Source organism: Ornithodoros turicata, chromosome 6 (genome assembly GCF_037126465.1).
Source record: "Ornithodoros turicata isolate Travis chromosome 6, ASM3712646v1, whole genome shotgun sequence".
NCBI lineage: Eukaryota > Metazoa > Arthropoda > Arachnida > Ixodida > Argasidae > Ornithodoros > Ornithodoros turicata.
In genome coordinates, this window is record NC_088206.1 from 3,185,414 (window position 1) to 3,205,642 (window position 20,229).

General features: G+C 45.9%; 1 protein-coding gene across 1 annotated transcript in view; it reads right to left on the reverse strand.

The window, feature by feature from the left end:
- Window positions 1-20,229, reverse strand: part of LOC135398827 (uncharacterized) — a 37,867-nt gene that overhangs the window by 14,204 nt on the left and 3,434 nt on the right. The gene's annotated exons all lie outside the window — the stretch shown is intronic.

The following is a 20,229-nucleotide window of genomic DNA, read 5'->3' on the forward strand; positions in this document are numbered from 1 at the left end:
GTCATCGACCCTCTAGGAACCTCCCAACTCCTCGATGAATGAAACGGTTAAGAGGAGTGCTAAGTGTCATTTTCATCATTGCCGCTGCTCTTTCGGTGCGATCTTATGATTTCCGTTGTAGTTAACGTATGCGCACGTAGTATTTGAACTGTGTCAGTGGGCCACGGCGGAGATTTTCATTTCTAGTTGCTACTCGGAGACAGAACTAATAAAAAGCGCTAAAAGTTGGCGGGTTCGTCACACATCTTAACCCCAGTGCTGGGAACGAGAAGGGCCGAGGGACACGCAGCGCACTGAACTGACAAATAAGTGTTTATTTTACACGACGACACGCTTAAATACCCTGAAGACCAGCGCCCGTGGCATAGTGGTTAGGATGATCGCTTTAGGTGGCACGGGTTCGAATCCTGTCACCGACTGGGCTGTCTGAGGTTTTCCCTGGGTTTTCCGAAGACTTTCCAGACAAATGTCGCCACAGTTCCCCCTGAAGTCGGCCGAGGACGCACACTAACCCCCACTCCTTCCTGCTGTCCTCTCTCCACTTGTCCAGGTCTGTACGCCGCTCATTGCCACAGTTGCTTCGCGGCAAAAAATAATTAATAATAATTAATTAATAATAATAATTAAAAAATATGTCCTGAAGGAGCTAGGACACCCCCTGCGACAGGAGATGACTGTAAACGTAGTCTTCGTACCTCACCTAAATCTCACGCGGGCAGTCTTCAATGATTATTGAAGCCAATGACCATTGAAAATGCGTGTAGTGACACCAAGCGTGTGACGTGTCAACTTCCCAAAGAGTATTGGATTCAATGTTACCCGACAGGTTGACACGTTACACGCAAGGTGGCGCCACACGCATTTGCAATGACGATTGGTTTCAATGATCATTGAGGACTGCCCGTGTGACAGGGGTAACTTCTTCCAGCAACTCGAACCAACGTCTTATGAGCAATTTTGAGAACGCGTGGACATGTAACAACTCCGTAGCTCCCCCCCCCTCTTACGGCGACCGGAGAATGTGGGTTCGAATCCAACTGATGGTGTCTTTTCTTGAGCTGCCGTTTATAAAATCTTAATCTGTTTTTTACACCACAAGATCATCCTTCTCTTCAACAAATGGCTATTGATATGTTTCTGTGGCGTTAGCAAAAAAAAAAAAAAAAAAAACATATTGCTCAGCTGCACTTGCAGGACTTGAACCTATGAAGTATGAACCAATGAACGAAGTCGCATCATGCCATTAGGAGTCACGTGGCAATGCTCCTCTCGCTGATTGGCCGGTGCACGAGCAACTTCTCAAGTTTTCGGTCGGGGAGCGATTACGAGCAACTCGAGTCGCTGGAGGTTGCCGGTGTCGGCAGACTGCCATAGCAACTCGTAAATTGCTCGTAGTTGCTGTGAATGCTGTCTAAGGTTTTTAGATTGTATCAAGCTTTTACATAATATGTAAGTTTTTTAGTCTTCATTGGTCTTTTACTCGTTCAGACACCTCGAGAGTTAAGTCTATATTAGGTTATAAGAGTTATGTCAAGAGTTAAATCTATCAGTACACGCAAGCATACATTTTAATGTCTTTCCGAATTTAGACAAATCGCTCGTTACATAAGCCACGAATTTCTTCATCAATGACTTGGCGCTCTTTGGCCAAAGTAGCCCTTACGCCAAGAAGCCTTCAACTACAACCCTTATTCTTATGAAGTTATCAATTATCTCTTTTTCCCAAGAAAAAATTTCCTTACTTACACAACCTCTACATTTTTACGTCCTCTTCATACCGTAAAGCATCCTGTTTTTTATGTAGTATTTTTATTCGCAATCTGGACTCGCCTGAAGGTGTTCTGATACTTTTTTTTAAAATTGTTTTCTGCGTTAGCGCCGCGAAGCAAGTGTTGCTATGAGCGGCATACATATCGTCTGGAAAGTCTTTTAGGAAAGTCTTTGGAAAACCTCAGGGAAAACCTCAGGCAGCACAGACGGTGGTATAGGATTCGAACCCACTACCTCCAAATCTTCAGCAGCTGGTTGCTAGATTTCCAGTTTTCTTCTTTGCATTCTTCTTCTGTCCCTTCTTGTGCCCAGCACAGGGGTTTGTTATAGAATTTTATCCATATTAAACCGGAAGTAATGTAAGTTATCTTCCGCGACGGGAAAAGTGAGAGGGAAGCACAGCTTACAAATCTATGAAATTGTTTACGTTCTTTACAAATCTGTTTATGTGTATGTATTCTTTCTACTGCTGTTTTTTGTTTTGTTTTTTGGTTTTGGATACAAAGAGAGTATATTCGAGAGAGTATTTTCCGACTTGGAGTTTCTGACGCGTGTTCCTTCTTTTCCCCTCCCTCCCCTTTAGTTTTTCTCTCCTCCTCCTCATCTTTGAGGATACTTCAGCTGGGTAGTTGCTTGTTTGTTGGCGACTGGGTTCGTGATGGAATTTCAGATTAAACGGCGGAGGCGAATGGGAGAGTCCTTTTTTTTTTTTTTTTTGTAGTTTGCTTCTCTGTGAATATATACTCTGAATACTCATCTTGCTCCGGCTTGGTGGGAGGAAAAAAATAACGAAGTACTTTCTTTCCCAATCTACCCCTTCCATTCGCACCTTACTTATTATTTATTTATTTATTTTTGCGTCCGGGGTCGCAAATACAGCGTGTGTTCTCGAAAGGTATCAGAGGCCATCGCGCCTCGAGAGAAAAAAAAAAAAGTTTTTGGGACACTGCAAACGAAGTAAAGGGAAAATATTTTAGTGCCTATCGTCCGTGCATTCGTATTTTATTGATCGCATATTTAATAGACTCGCCGCATATCTTATCATAGCACCTGGCTGCGTTTTTCTACACGTATGTACATGCTATACAACTTTTATTAACGGAGTTATCTTTTTTTTTTTTTTTGCTCATGTCGCATTTCCCGTTCTGTCTTCATAACTTTACTTCGCGAGACGTCTGTGCACCGTACTGTAGACCATTACGTGGTTTATAGACACCTCAAAAATTAAACATTGATTGATTGATTAAAAAGCGATAAAACCCGGGCTCCAATGACCTGGAGTGTAAAGCATTTTGATTGATTGATTGATTGATTGATTGACTGGGGTCACGAGCGACGCAAGAGTGAATGAGTGTTACATTAAATTTAGCTGCGCACATAACTGCACTGATTCACCGAGGCCGGCAGATAAGTTGACTTCGATGCTCAAAAAATAAATTACTACTACTACTAATAATAATAATAATAAAAGAACACGACAGTGACGTCATCGTGTGCGGAGGATGGCCCTCGAACGCATGTTTTTCTACGGAATGTTCCTGCTTTTAAACCCGAATAGGTATTGTAACGTACCAACTGTTTTTGATCCTGTGTTGACACCGCGAGGCAACTGGTACTATGAGCGGCGTATACAGACGCAGACAGACAGAGAGAGGCAACCGGAAGGAGTGGGACACAGGGAGTTTTGATACGCGTCCATGGCCTACTTCACGGGGAGCTGTACTGACATCCGTCCGGGAAGTCGTCCGGAAATCCGAGGGAAAACCTCAGGCAACGCAGCCGGTGGTGGGATTCGAACCCAGCACCTTCCAGCTCTTCAGCGTCCACTGGGGAAACGTCGTTGCTAATAGTACGTAAATCGCTTCGACGTTTCGAAAATTTAAATGTCGGCCTCGGAATTATTTCGTCCGTAAGATCTCCATCTATATTCAAAGCGTCGTTTCTCTAAACGCACTTGAAATGAACCGTAAAGAGGAAAAAAAAAGAAGAAGAGAAAATAATTTGGAAGGAGGCCCCTTAATGAGAAACGCGCTCCGATGTACGGGATGCCCTTGGAATCCGAATGGAGGAATTCTGATCACTACACAACGGGAACATTCCCCCCCTTATCGTATATGGGGTGCTAAAAAATGTATGCCCAGAAAAAGAAAGGGAGACCGGCGGGCTGAACAGTTTTCGGCCCATTTGAAGCTCATTTTGTGGGAATCTTTTAGGGCTCGAATGTGGCGCCCCCGTATGGAGAAGCGGCTGTTGCTGAAACAGGGTCGGGGCTGGAGTCGAAAGTTGCCGCTCGCTAATGAGGTGCGTGAACAAAGGTTGTTTGCGGATAACTGCAGTCGTTTTCTCCGGCGACGTTAGCCGTGTGTGGATACGGTATCACGGGGTACGCAACCGCATCAGTGCCCTGAAGAAATGAGTGCTCTCAGCGCATAGCGAAAACCAGTTTGGGCAGGCGCAGTGACTGCCCTGTCTTTCTTCAGGGCTCTAGAGCGCTTACGAGCTGAGAGTTAACCCGGTTGAGATCCGTCTGTGTTGTCAGTATTTTCCCAGTGTTTTCCTCGGACGCTGCGCGACAAAAATGTCGGCCCAGTTCACTATGAAGTCGGCCCAGGATGCGCGATTGGCTGTTGTGGCTCCATGCCGTCTGGTGTCATAGGAAACGAATCATCGCCTGGGGAGATATGGCCAGTGTCAACCGGTAGATAATGTCACGTGTATTATCTCTCGAGAGTCGTTTCTGACGCTACTTGGCTGATCCTTATTGTGCGATATAAGGCTCACGCGGGAAATGTCGGTTACGGGAAGGCTGTGTCAGATCGGCCTTTTAGGACACAGCTTGGCGGCGAAATAAATACCTCTTACCACTTCCCGTACTGCTGCTATTCGCGCCGAGAAGTTTGGGAGTCGCCCCCTGGTGTTCACTGAACGAACCGTGTCGTGTCCCGGGCAGTATTCGCACATTGCATTGCGTATCAAGGCATTGCACGTGTAAGAGGCTGTCCAGCATTGATATTTCCTGGTGATTCATGACGAAAACGACATATGTGTTCCAAGTAAATCGCATTTTCATTCCAATATGACAGTTTTCACCGTAAGTAACAAAAACGAAACCGAAACGAAGATCCCCACCAAGAGGCGGCACAGTGGCGTTCCTAGTGACGGTCTCGCCGCGAATACAACTCTATATCACCGTCTAATTAATGACAATAAGCCAGTCGAGCCCGAACTTTCCAAGAGCAGAGTTGGGATACCTGTAAACGGGGTCCTTCCTCCATAGGTGGGTTCTGTTCAGCATATACGCGTTACCACCATCACGTAAACGCGCCAGTCAAGATGTCATAAAAAAAAGAGAGAGAAAAGAAATCACTCCGCGCCCATGCACTCCGTCAATTTCAGCTTCCCGTTCATTTCTGCTTTCCATCATCTGCAGACATTTCCTCCCGCTTTTTCCCTTCTTTCTCCCTACTTTCTCCCTACTTTCCTTTTCGTCCGCCCTGTTGCGCATGCGCCGAAGCCGCGGCCGTCAGCTCGACGTGATGAATGCGAGCGTTCGTTTCCAAGTTCTTCCTTTCGACGTGTGGCAGGATATAACTCCGAGAAAAAAACTGGCAGCCAACGTGGGTCTGTTTCTTTTTTTTTTTTTTTTTCTAGTTCTTGGTGCGTGCGATGGGTGTGATGCAAAAACAAGTGCAGTGGGCGATGAGCCGTGCATTCCATCTCCTCCTTTGCTTCGTTTAGAATTCATGAAGTGTTTGTGATGGAGATCGGTTTTTAAGACGCTCTGCGGGTTGATGAGATGGAACACGTTCGGATTGGGGGAAATTGGATAGTGTTCTTGTTTTTTTCTTTAACCGTATTTTTGTTCCGTCTGTGTGTCTACTGCGGCGTGGCCATGTTGTCACGTTGAAGTCATGTTGAAGACTGCGCGAGGTGATGAGTTCAAATCCGAGACAAATATCAGCATCCGTTCTAATGAAATAAAATAGAACAACAATTCTTTTTACCAGATATATCTTTCGTTTTCTCGCACTTGCGTCCACACTTTTCCGCTTTTCGTATTAAAGGCCGATTGTACAGCCGATGCCTCGAGCAATTGTCTTTTCGTCACAGCGACGTGCAGGGCGACCGGAGCGCCGCCACACGGTGAACAAGGTCATACGCGTTGGGAGAGCCGCCCTAGTTCACAGCGATAAAGCTAGAATACGAAGGGAGCATTCTGCTATCATGTCCGTTGTGAATAAGCATGTTTGTTGTGAATAAGTGGCTGAATCCTTCAAATAGCAGCTGTTGTGTGTATAATTGCAGTCACACTTACAAGAACTCGTCAACAACATGCAGCGTTCTTTCGTTTTGTGAGAAGGCGCGAGAGCAAAGAATGGCGACAGAAAGTGAGTTCCGGCCATAAAGCGGCAATAGGGAATTGCTAAAGTAGTCAAAGTCCAGTGTTTATCAAAGTCCACAACGGTAAACTTTTTTGCAGGATGCAGAACATTTGACTTCGTGTAAGTTGTTCTCGCAAACAGCGGAATGCAACATTACCATGGCCTACCATTACCATTAGCATTAGCATTACCATTACCATTTGACCTACATGTTGAACTCCATTATCATCTCTGTTCGTCTCTGGACATCATCCTTTTGCGTTTTCATCATCTCATCATCAGATTGAACTTTCTGTATTAAGTGTACTGCGGTAGCCAGCTTGACTTCGTCGAAACTTACATCCCCATTTTTTTCTTTACTCACATCACATCACATCACATGGTAGTTTTTTTAAGCGTGACGGTGCCCGTGGCAGCAACATTGTTTCCTGTTTTCGTCTTCAACGTAGCTATTCATGCAGCTAAGCCATAGCTGAAGTAGTCGTACTGCTTGGACATATCCCGAAATAAGGACAGTTCTCATCTACAGGGTGTCTCACGTGACGCGTCAAAAAAATATATTTAAAAATCTACACGTGGGAAAATTAACGGGTTCAACGGTATTAACCTTCAGAGAGTTTTTGCCGTCGCGTGAGAACACTTTTATGAATTTTTCGCTATGGGAAATTTAATTTCTCGAATTGAAGTCCGGAAATTGCCTAGTCAGCCTAACATTTTTTCGACAGATTCGAGAAGCATGGGTCGGGTTTAGCACACCACGGAAAAATTCATTGCGTAGTACAAAAGTAAGGAGCGAAAAAAAAAAATTGGGAAAATCGGCTTTTTCTGACGCGCGTATTTCGACGGCGTACGAAATCGGTCGCATAGATGCGATGAGAGGAGGACATGCCCCTCTTTATGACCTGCCCTGTACCAATGGGAATCCATGTAGCCTCAGATTATTATCGCTATGTCTCTTCTTTTCCCTTTCCTCTTGCTTTTTTTTTTGTGTGTGTGTTCTGTCTATCATCTGGGCAGCGGCATATCCTCCTCCCATCGCATCTGTGCGACGGATTTCGTGCGCCGTCGAAATACGCGCGTCAGAAAAAGCCGATTTTCGCGATTTTTTTTTTTCGCTCCTTACTTTTGTACCGCGCAATGAATTTTTCCGTGGTGGGCTAAACCCGACCCGTGCTTCTGGAATCTGTCGAAAAACAAAAAAAATGTTAGGTCCACTAGGCAATTTCCGGACTTTAATTCGGGAAATTAAATTTCCCATAGCGACAAAAAAATCATAGAAGTGTTCTCACACGGCGGCAAAAAACTCTTTGAAGGTGAATACCGTTGACCCCGTAATTTTCCGACGTGTAGATTTTTAAATATAATTTTTTTTACGCGTTACGTGAGGCACCCTGTATAGTGCAAGACCACATAACACCGTCAAGGAAAAAGCCACTGTATCGCGAGTCAAATGCTGTCAGGAGCCACGTATCTATACAGCTTGCGACAAAAGTTCATGTTTCCTGCTTTGTTTAGTTTCCTTTTGGAATTTGATTGGCAACGCGGCTCAACCCGCGTTGTAAATCGTAGTTCCGAGGCTGGGAGGTACCCGGGTTCGAATCCCGGTGCCGGCTGTGCTGTGTGGGGTTTTTCCTGGGTTTTCTTAGACTCTTCAGACATATGTCGGCACAGCAGTTTCCTTAGAAGTCGGCCCAGGACGCACATTCCCCCAGGGCGTCAGTCGTGACGTTGCCCACCTCTGTGAGGCCGAAAACGGAGACCCCTTTCACCACCACCACCACCATCACCACCTCCACCACCGTAGTTTCGATCTCTCACAACGCACATTACGTCTGAACCGTTACACGAACCGCGGTAACCGCATAAATTTATTTCGGTTCAGCGAAAAATGCGGGTTTTTAGCGGTTTTCGGTTCGGGTTCAGTTTCGGTTCCGTTCCGTGGTTGAAACCATTTTCAAAAAAAAAAAAAAAAAAAAGAGCCCGCATGCAATATGCAGTGAAAACATGCACAATGAAAATACTTGCGTTATCCGCTTTGTCTACGACAGCGCAGAAGAAGCGCCGAGAGACCCTCATCTTTGCATGGCGGCACGTATTTGAACTTCGTATGCTAGCTGCCTTGCTCAAATATGTTTGAGGAATGAATTTCCCCACACACAACCACATTGTCTCCCATGCGGCACGAGACACCGTAAACATGCCCACTCTCGTACAATTTTTTTCTCCCTTTCTAAGAATTCCTGGTCGGAAATTGGACACGCGTCGTATCTACAGGGTTCGCCGAGATAAACTCTGGGGTATGCGAAGACGAAACAAATAAAAACAGTGTCGGGAAGCAAAACGGGTATGTTAGAGGACGTATTATGCACCAAAATTTTATATAGATACTGCCACTTGGCCCGTTTCTCCGCGGATAAATCGAGGATATCAAAAAAAAAAAAAAGAAAAGAAAGGAAACTCATCCTATACCTGTGTTTCAGCCAAGGGCGAACCTAGAGGGGGCGGTCAGGATGTCCTGACCCCCTCCTCAGTTTGCCTTCACATAGTGTTTAATTGGCCCAAATCGTGTAATTTCTATGCCGACCAAGGCTGGAAACCCCCTCTCAGAAAAAAAGCCTGGATCCGCCCCTGGTTTCAGCTCCTTCCGTCAGATGGCGACACGGTCGAACGCGGCGTTGCAGACTTCGCCGCGGCAGTCCTCTGTATTCAGTTCCGCTTGTTCACTTGGTTTCGATATCGTTTGCAACGCCCCGTTCGACCGTGTCGTATCTGACGGAAAGAGTTGAAACACAGGTATAGCCGATTGGGAACGTTAATAGGGGCTTAAAACGGGTCGTTTCTTTTGCTTCGAGCAAGCGTAGTTAACACGAAACAATGCCATTCAAAGAGCGTGAGTCTCTCCATGTTCCATTCACGTATTCCATGATTTATGGATTATGTGAATGACTTCATTCACATAATCCTCTCCACACTCCTCTAATAAAGCAGCCATTCACATCGGCCGTAAAAGCTCGAACGGACCCTAACCCCCCACGCTTTAAATACCATGCCAAGGACGAGGACGGTGCCCAGAGGGAGAACAGTCTCTGTTTGAAATATTGGTCGTTCACTCGAGAGTGACACACGCTAATGACTTTCCTGTGGATATCACCTATATATACCACCTACAAGAAATGGAGCTGCAGGCGACATATGAAGTCACCACAAACATCCAGTTAAAAGAAGAAGAAGGCTCTCGACCTGAGGCAATCGTCTTAATACTCACTCTATCACTCTATTCTTTTTTTTTTATATATATTTAACGTCATCCCCCCCCCCCCTTCATACTTAATTTCTGGTTCGCTGGATTTCTACTCAAGTTTTTCTCTTTCTTTTCTCTTTCTTTCTTTTTTCTTTCTACGCAATTTCTACCCAAGTTTTAGACTAAAATAACAAAGACGGTTAAGAGCATCAGCTGTTTACTATATACATTAAAAACATTAAAAACAAGACTTTCGTGCAGTAGGCTGCACTTCTGCCCTGAAGAAGTGCAGCCTACTGCACGAAAGTCTTGTTTTTAATGTTTTTAATGTATATAGTAAACAGCTGATGCTCTTAACCGTCTTTGTTATTTTTGATTCTGCATCGCCGGAAACTTGCACATTGTTTTTCTTCACGTTCTACAAGTTTTAGACGTTCACAAAAGATGTATGCGAGACTCCTGACGATAGACTATGACTATAAATCTCCCTATCACCTATAGTGTGCCGCCGGTTTGCGACAAAGACAGCAGTAAGGAGGGGGGAGGGATATGTTTATTATGAAAAAAAAGGGGGGGGCGGGGAAAGGTTATCCTGCGCTAGGCGGCTTGCTATTCCGAGCTTTAAAACAAACGGAATTGGTCACAGGCACACAGACGGATGCGGCAGAGGGTGAAATGGAACAGTGCCAAGGTGCAACGACATTAACCCTTTGTTATCAGAGCGTACTACGACTGTGGCCAATGCCCACTGTATTACTGTCTCACTCAACTAGCAGGTCACTACTACCACCAATTAATGCCCGGGTCCCAAAAAAATGGAGGCAGCTCATGGCACATGGTGGGGGACCGAGAGACACTGAACAAGAAGTACGGACGACGAATTCTCAGACTCTGCAAAAAGGTTTATTACAGAGACCCAACTGTACATAGAGATCAAAGAGTGATATTAAACGGTAGGAGCAACTTATTTATTTACACATGGTAACGAGACTTTCGTGCACGAGACTGCACTTCTTCAGGTTACCAAAGACCTGAACCGGTAACTTGGCATCGCCTATTTTTCTGTCGTCGTATCTATATAGAGAGAACGCAGAGACCCAGCTCATGGCACTCATGAGACTGGGAGTTGTGTAAAACGTCATGGAACCCATGAACACTCTGGGGTCGTGTCGTCGTGAGTTCTACCGCATCAGTCGACAAAGCATTGACTGTGCAGGCAATTTTATCGGTTCAAGAAAAGGATTTACGGTATCTTATACGCACGCGCGGCACTTGAGATAACACTTTGGCGCCTCATGCACCTTCATGGGAATTTTGCGCCTCCCTTCAAAATTCAGGGGGGTCTACAGTAACCCCCCTTCTGCCACCCCTGTCAGCAAGTAATACAGGTAATACATATTTTGGCGTAGTATAATACTAATACAGTAGAACCTCTTTATAGTAACTCCTCTTGTAGTAAAACTCTTATAGTAAACGAGAACTGCGGTCCCGATAGAATCCCATACATTCAATGGCACACCTGATATAATAAAACTCCTGATCTAGTAAAATTTTATCATGGTCGCAGAGAGTTTACTACAGAGGGGTTCTACTGTACTAGTACAAAATGTATTACAATAAACTATTACGTAATACAATGTATTATAATACATGCCCACCCCTGACGCCGACGCACGGAGACAAAGTTTGGAAACTTTCTGTGTGCGCCTGTTTTCGTCGTGCGCCTGGTCTCGGCGTTTTATAGTGTCATTAATTACGCTCAGCAGCGCACTTGGGTCAGCATATTGCACGTCCCCGTTGCCTTGTCTGTATGTGTACAGCCACCGGTTTCGTCTATACATTTGGAAAAATGTTGCAAACTTTCGTTTGAACGCGGCGGAACATATACGACAGCTGATTCCAAACCGAAATAGTCAATAAGTTCGGGCACGGCCGGATGACTGTGCTCGAAAATGCTTCGGAGTCGTCGGTATACTACGTTGTCCAAGAGTTGTCTGTTCTGTGTTCGTGGTAGCGCAGGTAGACATTCCACACGACCATATAACCAGAGGTTCCAGGAAAGAGAAAGAAATTAATTCACTAAATTGTTATTAAGAAAATTAAATTTTTAAACTTTAATTTAGTCGTAAAAAAGACTAAATTAAGAAAACAATTTCGTGAGTGAGTAAATTAATTAACTATTCGAGTTACCGTATCAGGCATGAAGCGTGAGCATTAAAATAGTGTACCGTTTCTTTTAGATGTCCGTTTATTATCGTTCACTCATCTCCAGAACACAGGCTATAGCCAAGCCAACTGACCTATTTTCAATGATAACGCCTAACGTTTTCGGTAAATCCCGATGATTCGATTCGATAACTTCACCTTGCGAATTACCTTTCTCAGAATGAACTTTGTACTTTGCAACCCCAGTGCACCAGGGTGCGCACTAAACATTCTAACAAATAGCATCGTTCGCGACACACGTGCACCTGGTATACGTTCGAAACAAACCACTAACCACACTCTAAGAAAAAAAAGGAGTACTTTTACTCCTTTTGGGGAGTAATTGCATTGCCACAAAAAATAGTCCCTTTCGGGAGTAAATGCACGGGAGTAGATGAATGTCACAGAGTGAAGACCGCATTTCACGCGCTGTTGTAAGAGTCCCAGGTACATAATTGGTGCGCATGTATGAAAATCCTTTGAAGGAAACCGTCAACCGTGATATATCGAGTGATATAAAATCTTGCGCCATACTAGGGCACAATTTGCGAAGAAAGATGCGCTAACTGTTTCTTACTCTGTGTGGCTGGAAAATTGCTACGTTGTCTGAGTTATACAGCCTTATGTCGTTCAAATTGACCAAGGGCACATATTTACGTAGACTGTTGCATTCAGGAGACCATTCGCGAAGTTTAGTGACAATTTGCAGTCCTGGGGAGTAAATGTGGGGACTAAATGTTGGGTTAGGGGACTAAAATGGGGAGTAATTGCAGACTAGGGGAGTAGAAGCTGCAATTACTCCCCGTTTTACTCCTTTTTTTCTTAGAGTGCATACCGGATATTCCAGAATCAAAATTGGGGAGTTTGCCGGACACATGCTCGCACACGGTATCGCCACCCCGGGGGACATTTTTTTCCGGGGACATTCTTTCCGTATATTCGTGCCAACATCAAGTTCTGTCCTCTCTACTCAGCCAATATGACATCATATTCTTGGTGCGTGCTTCTCAGAGGGCCTGGCCCTCAATCTGTTCGGTGGTTGTTTATTTTCTGAGAACGAGCGGGAAAGATAGCTCTGACGCTCATGGAGCTTCCCTTTTTCCATGGCATTTTTTATATGCTAGGTGAGGGGCTTCGAACTCAAATGGAGTCGCCGGTCGCATTCACGTTAGACAACATCATGGAGGACCACAAGGGAAAGAAATGACGGTAATTACCATAAATGTACCTACCTTGATATATCGTACCATAAAAATGTACACAGGAACAGGAGCGGCATTGTCATTGTGGAGCGGGACGGTGTGTCCAGAATTCATTACAAATACAGTCAAACTCCTTTACAACGAAACTCAGGGGACAGCAAAAAAAAAAATCGCAGTGAAGGTATTTTCATTAAAAAGGATGCCCATTATTGGACCTATAGGGCTCCAGCGGGACCGCAAAAAAATTTGCTCTAGTGGTATTTTCGTTAAAAAGGTGTTCGCTATAAAGGAGTTTGACTGTAACCCCAATTTGGCACACAAAGAGAAATCAGTAAGCTGTCCTTCAAATCGGGTACTGAAAATATGACAACGATTCCAGAAAAGTACGTCGTCGTTCGGAAAGGGTTATGAGAATGTTCAGGGACACTCAGAATTGTCCCATATTTACGCGCTGTATATTTGCCTCCACCAGTACTCCGAAACTTTAGCGCGCGGAGCCTATACGGTAAAAGCTATAGGAGCCATCATGTGTATTCAAGCGATAAAGTGATTCGTCAGCGTAAGCGCGCTTATCAGCGTCTGGCGCTCCGAGTGCCGGAAGTCATCCCCTTTGCCGGAAGTGCGTCACGATCATAACACATCGACGACACGGAGCTTCACCAAACGAGATGGGAAAAAAAGAAACAAAAAAAAAGGGAAGATGAACAGGGGCTGAACAAGGAAGTATCTCCAACTGCATGTGTAAGGGGTTGTACATCTTGGAAAGCACCTAGCTTTACAACGATACGAACAGCGCTCTGTCATACGGAGGACACAATCTTCCGCATAAAACACTGTGTACTGTGGATTAGACGCCAAAAGGGTGCTCTCACTTAACGGAACTTCAGCAGCATTGGATTGACCATTGGATTTATTGTGTCGCGTTACGACTCCGTGTCATGAATAGCATGAGAGAGCATAAAATCTCTCGCGGGATATGTTGGGAGGAGGAACCCGTTCCAGGTCCTCTGAGTCGTACCTACGCGATGTATCCCTCCACAGGCTGCACCCTGATTGGCTGGTAATGATAGAGCTTGGATTCTTTTCACATATGTCTCTCCAGCGAACCACACTCGGCACGCGCCAACAACAAGCATAAAAAAAAAGAAAAACGTGGGTAGCACAAAAGACCAAACCGATCTTGGAGTGGGACCGGCGAATTCGCGCCACTCGCGCGGTGTCTCCACTGACCTCCGCTTCTGTCGTCCCCATCCAGCGCCATCTATTGAACACAGAGCTAACCTTGTCCGGCGCAAGCAACGTTATCGACTTCGCAGCGCATGCGCATAACCAGTTTAAAAAAAAAGAAAAAAAAATCAATTGGAGTCGGGAAGCGTCTGTGGACGCTGAACGTCTCTGAACGCTGACGCTGAACAAGCCATCTGAGACGACGAACACGGGGTGCTCTGTTGCCGGCGCGCGCCAAAGTTGTGAAACAGGGCATCCTGGGCCGACTTCAGAGGGAACAGTACCCACATCCGTCTGTAAACTCTGCCGGAAGACACGGAGACAGCACATCTGCTGGGAGAATTCGAACTCACTTAATTCTCGCAGTCTTCAGCATGATCTGCTGAGCGACAGCGTAACGTGCGTGTTACCCAGTGTTGCCTTTTTGTTCTCGTTGCACGTGTATACTTTCCTCCGCCATCATTTGCTGCTGCAGAATGGTCGACTTTTTCTCTCTGAGGAAAGTCGGCGCCAAAAAGTTTTGAACGCGCCCGCGTCTCCCACGTGGCGAAGGGGATATCAATCTTGTGGACCACTTTGCTCAAGACACCCTCATTATCTCCCCGATAGAGACAAACAAAAAAGAAAATCAATATCGCGTAGTTCCCTTATCGTGGTTGCATCCCCCCCAAGTGCATCTTTCACCATTAGACGTTGTCGCTGGGCGACGGAGAAAAACACGCCGAATGTCTTTATGTCCCCTTGGCTCGCCTTGCCTTCAACATGGGGCTTTACTAAGTGACGTAGTGCCTGCAATCTGGGAGTCTATACTTTTGTTCTGCTCCCGTTTTATGACAGTTCTGTTATCCGAAGCAGTTATCAGCAACGGATGTGACGTCATGGGACGCAGCACCTAGGAGTTTTAAAAGGGCATTGCAACAAACGTTAAAACGGAATAATAGAGAGCTTTAGCAGACCGTTGATAACGTGGCTCGCGTCGAACCGTATGGACCGGAACCAATCAGTGGACACGATTCTGAGTCACGCACCACTGCGATTGGTTCCGATATAGGCACGATAACCTTATCAACGGTATACTAAAACTCACTGTTATCACATTTTAAACCGTTCGGTACGTTTTCCTACAAGATACACGGACATAGCGCATCTGCAGATGGCGCCGTACCAGCTTCCGTGGAATAGTGGTTAGTATGATCGCTGTCCACGCCGAGACTGGGAGGCGTTCGAGTTGGAATCCCCGCACTGGCTGTGCTGTCTGAGCTCTTCTGTTCAATGAACGAGTTCCACCCGTGAAGTCGGCCCAGGACGCGTACTAACCCGTCCCTGTCCCCCACTCCTTCCCTGCTGTTCTCTCTCTCTCCATCCGTCCACGTATGTACGCTGCTCATAGCCGCAGCTGCTTCGCGGCGCCAACACGGCATTTAAAAAAAATGGCGCAGTAGGTGCAAAGGTGACGGGATGGAAATCCACCAGGCAGCCACGTTGTCCCACGGATTTTCCGCGAGACGCTTCCGAGGGATATCCCCGCAGCTTTACGTGAAGTCGGCCCGGGACGTTTACTAACCCCCTGCCGCTGTCTTCGCTTCTTCTGTCGATGCCCGTACGCAGCTCACACCCCCACAAACTTTAAACAAGAAGACAGGTGCATCAGAGAGAGAGAAATAGTTGATGAGTTTAGACAATGATCAGGTCCTCGCTGCGAAAGGAAGCAGTGTGCGTCCTCCTGTTGCGTAGCAACGAACACTCGTATATAGGTTGCTGGCTAGTGCTGGTAGTGCTGGGTGTATACTACGTAAACAACGAGAAACTAGCCGAGGCCTGCTACAGGCATGGACGATACGACGATTTGGGAGTGGGGGTTCTCTTTTTAGTGACAATTAGCATATATTCGGTGGTGGTGGTGGTGATGGCGATAGGGCTTGCCGTTGTCGGCCTCACGTATGTGGGCAACGTCACGACTGACGCCCTGGGGGAATGTGCGTCCTGGGCCGACTTCTAAGGGAACTGTGCCGACATATATTCAAATTGTCGCAAAATATGTCGCCGGCCAACCGGTCAATGGAGTACTGGAGCGCAACGAACATTAAGCCTCACCCACATCGTCATCGCCATCATCGTCACTCGGCCGTATCAGGAAAAAGACAAACAAGAGAGTCAATCTCAAGTACTTTCTGTTCACCGTCCTCGTCTCGAAGCTCCTTGAGTGTTCCACGCACTCTCCATTTTCCCGTTTCCTTTTTTTGCCGCCTCTTCTTTAATTTCTGTTCCATTCAACGGCCCACTTTCTTCCTACCAAGTTCTTTTTCCTCTCTGAGGCTTAATCAATACCCGGTGTTGACGTTCAGAGCCAATATATTGAACAGACTGCCGCGAGAGGAAGAAAGATAAAGGTAAAAAGACGCTTCTCTATTGAGTCTGTGTTAATCATCCAGTCTGTCAGTCAGCTTTCGAGGTGCGCGGGAGTTTTTGTTTATGGTTTCGGTTTCTGGTACCATCCTGCGTGGCGTCGTCTCGCCGGGTATATAGCGTTGAATATTTTTGCTTCCATAGTGTGTTTTAGAAGCAATATAAGATGTGGAGTGGATGTTGTTCTTTGACGGTTGAATCGATTTTTTTCCTTCGGAGTCTGCAAATCGAAAGTGCATGTTGGAAGTGGTGGTTCTTTATTGACATTGCTGCGCGGCAGGTGGTCTCGTCTAATATATCTACAAATATTTTTATTTGCTTTCTCCTTTTTTTTGTTTTTCTGTCTCTCGCGTGTTCTCGAGACGCGCGGGTAAGCAGGGCGGAAGAGAAGTGGAAGAGATCGGGCAACAGCGGGCTCCTTATGAAAGCGGGACTTGTCTTGTCCGCTGACACCGTCTGGAAGCACAGAACGGTTGAAACAAAGCCGCCGACGCAGAAACTAAAGAGCGGCAGTGCCCTTCTGCACTTCTTGCTTGCTACGTTGAGTGACCGGCACTCAACAAATGTAGCCGCAGGCACTCAGGGGCCGTTGGAAGGTGTGGCCTAGCACCTAGCACGCCCTTGAGTGGATGGAAGGCGCAGGGGTAAAGTGCGCTTAAGGAACCAGAGAGCGCCGCCCCTTTGAAGGAGCACTACGCTCTAAGGATCCCCGAAATAGGCGGAGCTATAGGGATTCTTTTTCTTGCTTTTTCGTGTTTTTATAGGCGTCGGAAGCTTTATGTCCGTGTACCAGACTCAGCTGGATAATTTCCATCGTATTCACCAGACGTCGCCTGTTTCGTTCTCTGTATGTGTTTGAGAGACCTTTCGGGATGTAACGAGGACAAATTCGTGTCCTGTCTGTCCGAACCAGTCCCCTCGGTAAGCCACCGTGAAGTAGTGCCAGCGTGGTGTAATGGTCAGTGCACTTGACGGGCAATCGAGAAGTGCGGGTTCGAGTCCCGCACACTATAGAGCATCATAGCTGACTTGTAGCACGCTCCAGAAGCCCTCAACTCTTTCAGAGAGCTTGTAAGAGAATGAGTGAGGTTGACGGTGGGAGTGCTGATCGGGAGACTCGTTCATGGCTGCTGGCAGAGACCATGGCCACGTTTCGAAGGACCCGCAGTGCCGCACAGGGCTCCATTCAGTGCAGATTTCTAAATCCGTGGGTCAGGATTTACTCTCTCAATGGAATTCGCCATCAATTGCGTCCTCAAATGGGAAAATGCACCCATTTGGTGAGGGCAGATTCAGGCATCTGCGTCGATGGATTTCGTGTCGTTTATTTACTTAGAACAATACTTCGAGACACTTGCGAAAGGGTTTACACGAATGCACGAACGCACGGCAACAGCAGTACTGCAGCGGTATAGTTTTGCATAACGAACGTAATGATGCGCAAAGTATTATTCAGTAAGTACTCATTCAGGGAGTCAAGAGTTCAGTTCAGGGAGTACGCGAGCAAACATGGCAAAGCTGTCGAGAAGCAGGGATGACTGCTAGCGATTGGGGCAGATCGTTCCAGTAACATCCGGTTTTTGGCAGCAGCAACAAAGAAAAAAAAAAAGACGAAAAGAAAAGTGTTACGAAAGTAACTATAGTTTGTGGTATAGTCTGCGTTCGATAAAACTTACAGTAATCTTTGAACCAGCGGCATGGCCGAGTGGGCTAAGGCGTCCGCTCGTTGGTGGTAACCAAGGTCGTGCTGTAGACTGGGAGGTGGTGGGTTCGAATCCTACCGCCGGCTGTGCTGTCTGAGGTTTTCCCTGGGTTTTCCGAAGACTTTCCAGACGAAAGTCGGCACAGTTCCCCCTGAAGTCGGCCCAGGACGCATACTAACCCCCTGTCTCCCACTCCTTCCTGCTATCCTCTCTCCGTCTGTCCACATCTGTACGTCGCTCATAGCCACAGTTGCTTCGCGGCGCTAACACCCAATTAAAAAAAAAAAGTAATCTTTGAAGAATCGTCTCATCTGGGCCAGTTGGTGCGCAGTAAATAATAAATATATAGCAAGTGCTTCCTCGCCGACATTTCTGACAAGTAAAACGGACAGTATATAACGAGATATGATTACTGGGTGTGTATATAGCCATCAAATACGACAGCCGCCTTCGTTGATGTGTACACGGGCACGCCACCGTTATCCTATATAAGGCCTCCTCCGTAAGCAAATTACGGGGTGCCGTCGCATATTATATCTCTTTTTTTTTTTGTGGTTGTTGTTGCTCGCTTTCAGTGATGCTTGAAACTTGCCGTGTATAGGCTGTTATCCCCACACATTGTATACTCTGTAGTTGGATTATGACAGCTGCCCTTTGATGCGCGTGTTTCGGCCATTTCGGTGTATGAAGTGAAGTGTATCATATATAGGGAGTGACTTTTTCGGGTTATATGCCTTTCTCAGATTCGGGGTTGTAAAAAAATCGGGCGCTATTTTTATATCTGTAAATCCGGGAGAAAGCGGGCGATAATTGTGCCTTCGGGTGTTATCGGGTGTTTTTGTTTGCCCTCTTGTCTATGAAGTCCTTTCCTAATATCTTTTTTTTGTTCTTTCGTTGTTGTTGTTGTTGTTTTTATTTTATTTATTTATTTTTTGCTAGATCGTGACCTTCCAGCGGTAATCCCCGAAGGCATAGACAGCGTTGACACACGTGGCGACCTTTGTTCGTCTTCAGTGGAAACGTCACTTGAGGATTTCATAGTGACTGGAAATTCGGGGAGAAATCGGGTTTGACCCGAATTGGTCGGAGGTCAGTTCGGGGGGGGGGGGGGGAGGAATAATCGGGCGGAACCGGGTTTAACCCGAAAAAAGTCACTCCCTAATCATATACCGTAGGGTTCCGCGGTTTTGCGGTGCTTACTGGTATTCACGAAATCGGCGTTTTTCCTGGAGTGTACCTGGTTTATCCGACAGTTATAAAATATAAAAATCACAATAAAATTTCCGCATGACGCACATTGAACATGGCGTTGCTTGGCTGCGGTGGCGTTTTACGGCTAACGAAAACGTAAACGGACATGTTTCACGACCATCGTATTTCTGTATATGGTTTCCTGACCTGTATTACAAGAACTTGCTGGGCATGCGCAGCTATTTATCTCTGCAATGTGTCTCTCTATTCGATGTTTTTCGATTAAAACCGAATGGGGGAAAATTTACCTGGCGTATGTTTTTTCGGTGTTTTTCGATTACAACGGAAAAACGCGGAACCCTAAATATACGGTGTGAAGAATCATTTCTCGTTACATTCATGGCGCACTCGGAGCGATATTGCCAGTATTTCTCTGTTTCACAGAATTTACTGTCATAATCCTGATTAATGAATTATTATGTCATTTATTAATTAATCAGGAGTAAGTAAGCACGGCGAATAAGCCGTACTTATGACGAGTAATTAATTTTATTATCTCCTTATCTGTTAATTGTATACGTAGTTTAATAATTAATATTATTGGGCATTTTCTCGTTATCCTTCACTAAAAATGAACTTCTCTCGGTAAGAACGTGGAGCAACGAACGTCTGTCCTGTACATACTACACATACACGTCCTTGCGGCTGGACGACATAGTACATAAAGAGACGAATGTCGGCACAGTTTCCCCTGAAGTCGGCCCAGGACATATACTAACCACCCCACTCCTTCCTGCTGTCCACATGTTTTCGCCGTAGCTCATAGCTACAATTGCTTCGCGACGCTTACACGGAATTAAAAAAAAGTACATAAAGTTTTTTTCTTCGACATCACGCCAGCT